The 9,020-nt window shown below is 37.0% G+C and overlaps 1 protein-coding gene and 1 pseudogene across 1 annotated transcript in view; one reads left to right on the forward strand and one right to left on the reverse strand.

Annotated features, from left to right (window-relative positions):
- Positions 1–9,020, reverse strand: part of LIN28B (lin-28 homolog B (C. elegans)) — a 78,673-nt gene that overhangs the window by 11,654 nt on the left and 57,999 nt on the right. The window lies entirely within an intron of this gene.
- LOC102261749 lies at positions 2,853–3,353 on the forward strand (annotated as a pseudogene).

The following is a 9,020-nucleotide window of genomic DNA, read 5'->3' on the forward strand; positions in this document are numbered from 1 at the left end:
TCTACTGAGTTTAGCTTCAGAAGTGGTTTCTCTTTTTCTTAGGCCATTATTCAATTCTTAGTTCATCAATCAAGGATGGTTTCAATGTAGGCATCCATGTGATCAGAATGGGTGATAATTTACAGCTCTTGAATCGATTGATGCTTTCTCTAAACTTCGACCATCATTACCAATGAACATTCATTGATTTCCCATAACAACTCTTTTAATTCTCTACCTTCTGTTGCCTGCATCTAAAATAGCTCTCAAAAGCATATACACTTGTTTAGTATGCAAAACCTGAGTTTAGCACTGACACAGCCACATTCTGTTGGTTCTTAAGTAGAAAATTACTTTCTTATGGATATAAGTATAATAACAAGATCACTGCTTTTAATAAAATCTATTAGCCATAGGATTTTTAAAAGCTCTACTATTTAAATTACATATTGCCTAAAAGAGTGCCACTGATCAAGTAACTACGTGCACTCTTCCCTATACTTAGAGAGAGGAAGAAAGTCCATAACAGATGTCTACAACCCTAGGTTTGCAATATTATCTTTAAAAAGCAAAATATGACCACTACAATTGCCACTCAGTTCTTTCTGGTGCAAGATAAACTGGTAGATGTTTGGATGGTTCTGTATTGCCTAGTTCTACTCATACTACTAGTAAGCAAGGGCCAGTCTGTTTTGGCATGGGAACGAACGTGCTTTCAAGCTCTAGAACCGCTGGCAGTGGAAATGAATACTCTATGTCTCCTCCAAACCTCGGTTTTCAGATCATTTACTAAACTGACTTGGGATCTGTACTGAGTTCAAAGGGTGCTTTTTCTTAACGTACCACTGTTCTAACCTCATTTATTATCTGTTCTATGATGAGAAATTTTCTAAATATCTTGTCTGTTAGTGGATTCAAGTACTTATAATACCCATGCAATCATTTTCATAAGTTCAAATGAAAAACAGAAAAATACAAGCATGTAATATGCACTAGATCCTAATGAAATCAATGTGACTCGTTAGCTGATTGGTAAGATATATACAGTTACATATTTTATCTTGTTTGATGTCTTCTCTTTACTGCTTTTTGGATTATCTTGTGTTTTTAGTTTTTGGACACTTCCTGATTAATGCCAATGTCATCTATATGGTAATGCCAGCTAAAAATGCACCAAAGTATCTTGAAAACCAGCTAAAGTATAGTAATAGCTCTAATCACAAACCTTTCATCATCTCCTAGAAACAAGATAAGATGGACAATGTGTGGGGACAGATATGTGATGAATGGCAGTGCAGAGTATCAAGAGAGGTACGGATGGAACACGTAGCAGTTTTAAGAGATATCAGAGGACATGGGACAGGAGAGAAATTGTTGGAGAAATGGGGCAAAAGGGAGTCTTTTTCATGTAAGGACATTTCAATCAGGTATAATTAATAAGCCAGACATTTTTGTATTTCATTCCATCATATTTAAAAGTAGTTGGAGGACTTTGTGACAATACCATGAAACAAAAACCATTTGTTGAGAGGTTGCTATTTTGTACCATAACTTAAGAAAGAGCTTAATAATGAATTTTGGGTCACAAGTTAAAGCTGTATTTGAAACAAAAATGTTATCTCTCATCCAAATGATAAAAAAACATCCCAGACGGGTAATCTGTTCTGCCTAATGGAAAAGTTGAAAAAACAAGGAGAAAAATGTCCTAACACAGATAGCTTAATGCTTTCCAATTTCTTGGGAGTAAAACGTTTGTTATGATATAGAAGCCAGCCTCAAGGCAGTGGGCACTCTTTCAGCACGGCTTTCATGATCCCAACAGGACCAAGGAGGACTGTCCAGGTCGGGACACACACACACACACACACACACACACACACACACACACACTCTACATAAAAGCCACGTGCAGTTTTGAAGTGGTAGTGTTGTAACTATACAAACTTTAGATTTAAATTAATCCTGGCTGAAACCCAGGCCAGTTTACCTACCATGTTTGGTCCTGCTGACCTTCAAGGTATAGCGTATTTTTAGAAGGTTGGTGCTGGTATCAAATATGAAGGAAAGGAAAGACATTTCATATTTATCTTGAAATGGTCACAATTAGGTGTTCGTATAGACGAAAGAATCAGGTCACATATGCGATCTGAAAACGTTGGCTCATTTATCCATGACAGCAGCCACGCTGAAAACTTAAAACCCCCAGAGCTGCTTGCTTTTCACCAGAACATTTCACACCCGCCAGTGTCAGAGGTGTGACATCTGCTGTAAATAAGCACTGGTTCGGCCTGAAGAAATACAATTCCATGGCTGCCTTTCTGTCAACTTTTATAAATGTTTCTTTCTTGGTCATCACATGATTTCTTTTAGGCTTTGGCTCTGTAAAACAGCCTTATTTTTACGGTTGGCATTACTTCACAAGTCATTCTAAAATGATATCTTTTTCTTTGCATGCACATTGAAAATTTTTTTTTACTACTAGTAAACATTTGGCCAGAAGCACAAGGAAGTTTAAAAGAGGAATTTCATCATGATTACTTGATAGGTGAAGCAATAATTTATCTAGAGAAGTCAATGTAAACATCAAAAGAGTATATGAAAGAATTTAAAATACATAATAAAACTACCTTAAGCATTAAAAAAAAAACCCTTAGGTATAAATATAAGGTCTACAAAACAAAAAAGTGACTAGCTCATATTTTATCACACGGAAGGAAGACACAGCATGAGAAATTTCGAAGAAAAGGAAGAGGTATACAGGTCAAGAATCAATTTCGGGCAAGATGACGGGCTCCAGTGAGCAGATCTCAAGGGATGAAAATAGGTACGCCTAGAAGCAAATTTTAAAAGCATTGTCTCTTCAAATCCTTGTCCATACCACCTAAGCATCTTGATTCACCATGGCCATATCAGCAGTGAAATGGGCGATATCAAACAGATCTATTTTGAAACATTTCTTTCCAATCCAAAATGGAGCTTTATACTGTGTTTGTCATAAATCCACATACTCTTCTCTTCCAGATGACTATAATTGCAAAGTAGAACTTGCTCTGACATCTGATGGCAGGACTACAGTTTGCTACCATCCTTCTGTGGATATTCCGTATGAACACACCAAGCCTATCCCTCGGCCAGATCCTGTGCATAATTATGAAGAAACACAGGATCAAATACTGAAAACCAGATTAGAAGTAAAAGATGAACACTTGGAGCAAAGACCCATGATAGAACAACTTAGCAAAATGTTATTTACTACTAAGCACCGTTATCCTTACGGACAGTATCATACACGTCGTAGGAAACTGAATCCTCCAAAAGACAGATGATACTGAGGTTTTCAGTAAAATGCTGTCCTGTTCTCATTTGCCATTTGAGAAAATACAATCACATATATTCACTATGTTATATAGTATAATAATAATAAGTGTCTTTTCCTCTAAAAAAAAATCAATTTCGGTGGCGTGACTGAGGAACTGTATAGAAGAAGGTTAGATAACATTCCAGGTGTGCAAACTGGTTGTTTGCAAGCTGGAGGCAAAAGAGGGCTAGATTAAAAGATGTTTTAATCATCATTATTACCCGAGTTTTATTATTATTATTATTATCATTATTATTTAGCCAAATTGCGTATTCAAAGCTTTGAAGCCACCATGACTGTTACCTTTAATGCAAGTAATAATGTTGGTAGAATGAGTTTGTATGATGATAGAGCAGTGGTCGGCAAACCGTGGCTCGCGAGCCACATACGGCTCTTTGGCCCCTTGAGTGTGGCTCTTCCACAAAATACCGGCTCTTCCACAAAATACCGACTTCTGCGCATGGGCCACGAAGTTTAATCGCACGGCAGGTGCGCGCCCGCACGTGGTATTTTGTGGAAGAGCCACACTCAAGGGGCCAAAGAGCCGCATGTGGCTCGAGAGCCGCAGTTTGCCGACCACGGTGATAAAGTATCAAAATACCTCCCTATTGTTGTATTACTAAATTAATATTGCTGCTGAATTGTTGCTATATCACTGAATTAGTAAGAACTATGTGTACACTTTCCATATACACAAAGTTTACGCGAGTAGCATACAAATTTGTATAGAGACCTGTTGTCCTGGAGCACGTTGCTATCTAAAATGTACCCTCAGGATTAACTCATGTGCAAGAGGCAAAAGGAGATTGTGCCAAACCATCTCTATAGCTACTCAGAAATCGGAAGGAGTTAAAACTATTGCGCTGAAATCACCAAGGAGAGGCTTGTAATGATCGATAAATTTGATCTGTTCCAGCACCAGCTACTGCTGAAGAAAATGATGAGGTGCAGACGAGAAGTAAATGACCTCTGTCCACTTCCCCTTCTAGACCAATTGGTCTTCCTGTGACTCACTATATATATATGTTGCCCTTTACCAAGAATCAGCATTTCTTAAATTGTTCACATGTGGTAGGTAGGTGAAAATTGAACCAGAAAAATTGCCACTAGGTTCAGATAACCTCTATAAACCGTGATATTATGTCTTCTCCATGTAGGTCTGATTTTGAAAATTAAAGCTGAAGGTAAAGTCATATAGGGTATTCTTGGCCTCATGGTTACTTTCCCCTCCTCCTTATGGGTTATAGTGCCCTTCATATTATTCAGCCTTTTATATGATGAAAGCCTGATAGTCAGGCTGCTAGGGAGTTCCTACAGATCTTTTCTCTGGCCACTGCTCCCTTAAGGAAAGCTTGTTTCCCTATTTGAACATGTTAAGGCTGTGACCCTGTGAACACATGACCACTGATACAAAACTCGACAGCTCTCAAGCCAAGGTTAGAGGGAAAAACTGAAGGTGTAGGTATGAGATGAGCAGATGGGTCCCTGGACAGAGACAGGATGATTTTCACATGCCCAAGTTATCTTAATGTTACCTATTAGGACTAGAGCCTACATATTAACCAATTTATGTGTGCATAGTCTATAAGCCAAAATTGGCTTGTGTTGAAGACAATTCCTTGAGTATTTGAACCATAGAGTTTTCATCTCCTTTGGTCATCCTTTGAATTTAACTGGTAGAAATTTACATGAAGAATTCATTATCTTAGTAAGACAAAAGAAACAAATTCAATTTTTTTTTTTTTTTACTGGGTCCAGAGACAAAAGAAAAATACAAGCATTCTTCAATAGGCTTTCATTTGCCTTTTCAAATAATTTTAAAGGAAATACTCCAATTCTATTCAACATTATGACCTGGGGAGTTGAAACATTTTTCCATAATAAAAATATAAATTTGACAGCCCCAACATTTGATACTTTGTAAAGAATGGAATAAAAAAGCCCACATAGTATATAGATAATGAATGCTTCCCTCTCTTTGAATCAAATACTATTACAGCCAGTATAAGAAATTGGTTGATCAATCAACTTGATGAAATGTGTATCAAAATGTTCATGAAAAAAATATGTATTTATCATGTTTACCTTGTAGATATTTTCTAAATGGATATTTTAAATGCACAGAAATAAAAGCTATTTACATGCAACTCTGGAGAGACTCAAAACTCAACAGAAGTAAAACTGCCTAAATTCTAGAGTTGATCAATTTAGGGTAAGAGTATGTGTCAGAAATGTCTTAATTGTATACAGATTGCTCAGGGGCTTAAAGGTAAGTTGTCTAAACCAAAGTTACCAAGAAAAAAGTCTTATATTAATTTCATCACAAGTCAACAATCCTAGTAAAAGAAGGTAACAGAGCTGTACAGAAAAACTGCATTTACTCTTTCTTTTTAAAGGAAGTCATCAACTGAAATGGAGAACTTCCAACTGTTGAACACGAAAACTTCACAGAATCCCTTGGGAAACAGAGCTTCCACTCAGACTCTAATCTCCTGGTTGGTTTAAGTCAAGGGGGAAATGATTCAGTAGTTGCCGAAATAATAACAGATGATTTCCATTATATAACCCATACACCACATGAATTGTCATGTAAACTTTTATTCCCAAATCTAAGATTTAAGCTATCGTCTTTGTACAAATATAAGATGGGGTAAAAGAGCATTTGCTGGGATCACCCTATTTACCACCTTTTGTCCATTTGCCAATCTCAATTTCATTAACTAATTTCCCTGATAAAAGCAATGAGGTCTTTCTACAGAGAAAAAATCATTCTGCCTTCATCAATGTTGTAATAGTCCTACCTGTTCCTTGGACATTGAGAGGGATGCATCATGGGATACATTTTTTAAAGATAGAGAACAATCATCGGATAAATTTTTCAAAGATAGAGAATAAATATTCAAGGTAAAAATACTTCACAATTGAGTTTTAGACTGTATTTTTCATCATTCTATTTATTCTAAGGAATGATGCTCTTTCCTCATTAGCTCTCTATTCCACACCACTTAGTCCACCATTCACTGGAAAGAACAACACCCCTTCTTTTGACTCTTTTTCACCTCTAAGCTCTGAAGCAAGGTTCAATATTACCCGGATGCCAAGTTACCACTATTTAAAAATAGGGAAAGTGATGATGGCTGTCTGTGTAGTGGTGGCAGATGTAACATTTCTACCCAATGAAGCTAATGCTATAGAATTTCTCAATAGATAACCTGTAGTAGTTCTTCCTGGAACCAGATAAATCAGCATCCAATATTAATTACACAAAAGGTGGGTGGGTGCTCAAACTTTTGATCAGCAATAGAGAATTTTAAGAAAAAGCAACAACAAAAAAAAATCTCCCTGAGCCAAATAGATACAATATGGAGCTTTACTTATCTTTTTGTACTAATTACTGGTACATTAAAAAAAAATGCAGTATGCTTATAAAAATCAGGTTGCTTCCATACAGCCAGTGCTTACTAAATGTTAGCATATCAAAGGGAGGAAATCATTGCCATTTTAAAGCAATATACTTAAAATTTCCAAAAACAGCCTATGAGAAATAGGCTTCTTAAACAAGTTAGGTATAAAAAAAAATTACTGAAAGTTCTGTAGTAAAAACTCTATCCAGAAAGTCCAATTGAAAAAAAAATGAGTAAATAAACAGCAAACTCGTTTTGTTTTCACTAAGCTCATCCTCTCTTGTTAGAGCACAAATAATTCCTGCTTTAGAACTTCAATTTAAAAAAAAAACAACATGCAGAATGCTATTCCTCAACGTGGCTGCAGAAAAATGTAATGGAAGGAAACACAATGGCTGACATTAGGCAAAACTGCTGTAAATATGCACTCACCATAACAACTATAATTTAGTCCAAAAGGCGTAAGCCCAAAGTCTAACGGTAAATGGGGGTGGATGGAACAGCTGCTAATCTGTGTGTTTTGTCTTATTTTCAATATAGGATGGAGAATGGGTTTTTTGGTTTCCCACATAAGCTTTATTCTATTTGATATTTTGACAAACCTTAATTTCTGTGTTAATTTTTACCTTCCTATTCATAGTACTGCTATAGCTAAGTCAACTAAATAGTAGTTTATGTAGTGTTGCTCAAAAGATCTACAAACAGCAAGATCTATGCTGACGTAAAAAGGAGCGTTTTAAAATAAAGAAAGCAGTAATGTTCCAAATGAATGGCACTGGGCAAAGTACATTAGCAAACACCACACTGAGACAGGTACAAGGTGCCCGTTGGTTTAGTTTATATGGATAAGATGCTCAAAAAAAGATTGAGAATATTATCCCTCCCTCTGAACTTTTAGCTTCTACATAGTGTCAGATGTTATCATTGGTGTAAAGAATAAATGCTTTTAGGAAACGTGAAAATCCATGTACAAAACAGAATAGCAAAATCTGTAGTGACTTCCTGTGGAAGGCTCTCTCCTCTGGTGGTGAAACCTTCAGCACTTCTCCAGGACAGACTAAACTGAAACAGAGGGTTTTGATACAGTAGCAATCCTTTCATATACTCTTACTAAATATAAAACTCCAAAAATACATAAATATCCCTTGTACCATGCATTATGCACCAGTTTGGGGCTGACTGATGAGGTCATGCTTACCAGTTTTAACAGTTAAACATTGCACCTCAAAAGTCCTGCCATCTATAACACAGTGAAAGGACAAAATGGGGAGGGCTCTAGAGATAGGAAACTACCTCTAAAGTAAAAAAGTTTGTGATGAACTGTCTCCAAATTAGAAGAGAGGAGGATATGGGTTAGGGGAGGTAGGCAGGGTAAAATAATTTTAAAATAATACTGCTTAGGAGTGTATGTTTAAAGATAGCTACTATACCTTATCTATCCTTTATCCTAATCTTGAATAACTGCCATATTCATGCAAAATAAAATTTCTATTTTATAGGAAGAGGAGCAGTCTGTTAGAAAAAGCATATTCTTAATCAGGAAGTGATGTGAAGACCTCTCTCAGAAGTGCTGTTTTACTTGGTCAGTCTTTTGGCTACATCATTATATGCTATTTCAACCTCCTTATCACTGGGGCAGGTATTGGTGAACTCGTCCCTACTATAAGCATTAGTTAAGTATCTCCAGATGCCAGTCATTCTTTTTGGAATATCAAAGTTGCGATATTTTTTGGCCACCACCTGAAAGACAAAGAGATCAAAAGTTAACATTTATTTTCCATGTTAACCAGAAACATCTCTAGATTTTAAGGAAAACTGATTTTGTGAAACTCTGAGAACTCCTTCTATTTGAAAGAAAGCTTAATGTCCTCTATACCATTCTATCAATTTCATCAGAGAGGGGGAGAATGAAGTTAGAAGTCACCTTCAATCTAACTAGAATCCTATATAATAAAAGGCCAATATGCAAATCGACCAAACGGTGGAACAAGTCGCTATGACATGCACTGACCACCAGGGGGCAGACGCTCAATGCAGACACTTAGCACACTAAATACAACTCCTTTGAGCCAAAGAATCATGAAGAGCCTCTGGGAAAAGGGGCAGTTTCCTATGCTTTCACCATCACTGCCAGCCTTGACGAAGAGCTCAGTGATGGGCTCTTTGTCCTCCTCCTTCAGCCCGTTCAGCGGCATCGACAACGCCATGGCCGGCTCGACGAGACTCCGCGGACAACAGTAGCGGCGGCTGCCTCTGCTCCGGGGATGCTCGGTGTGGGC

Source organism: Myotis brandtii, unplaced genomic scaffold, assembly GCF_000412655.1.
Source record: "Myotis brandtii unplaced genomic scaffold, ASM41265v1 scaffold8, whole genome shotgun sequence".
Lineage (NCBI taxonomy): Eukaryota > Metazoa > Chordata > Mammalia > Chiroptera > Vespertilionidae > Myotis > Myotis brandtii.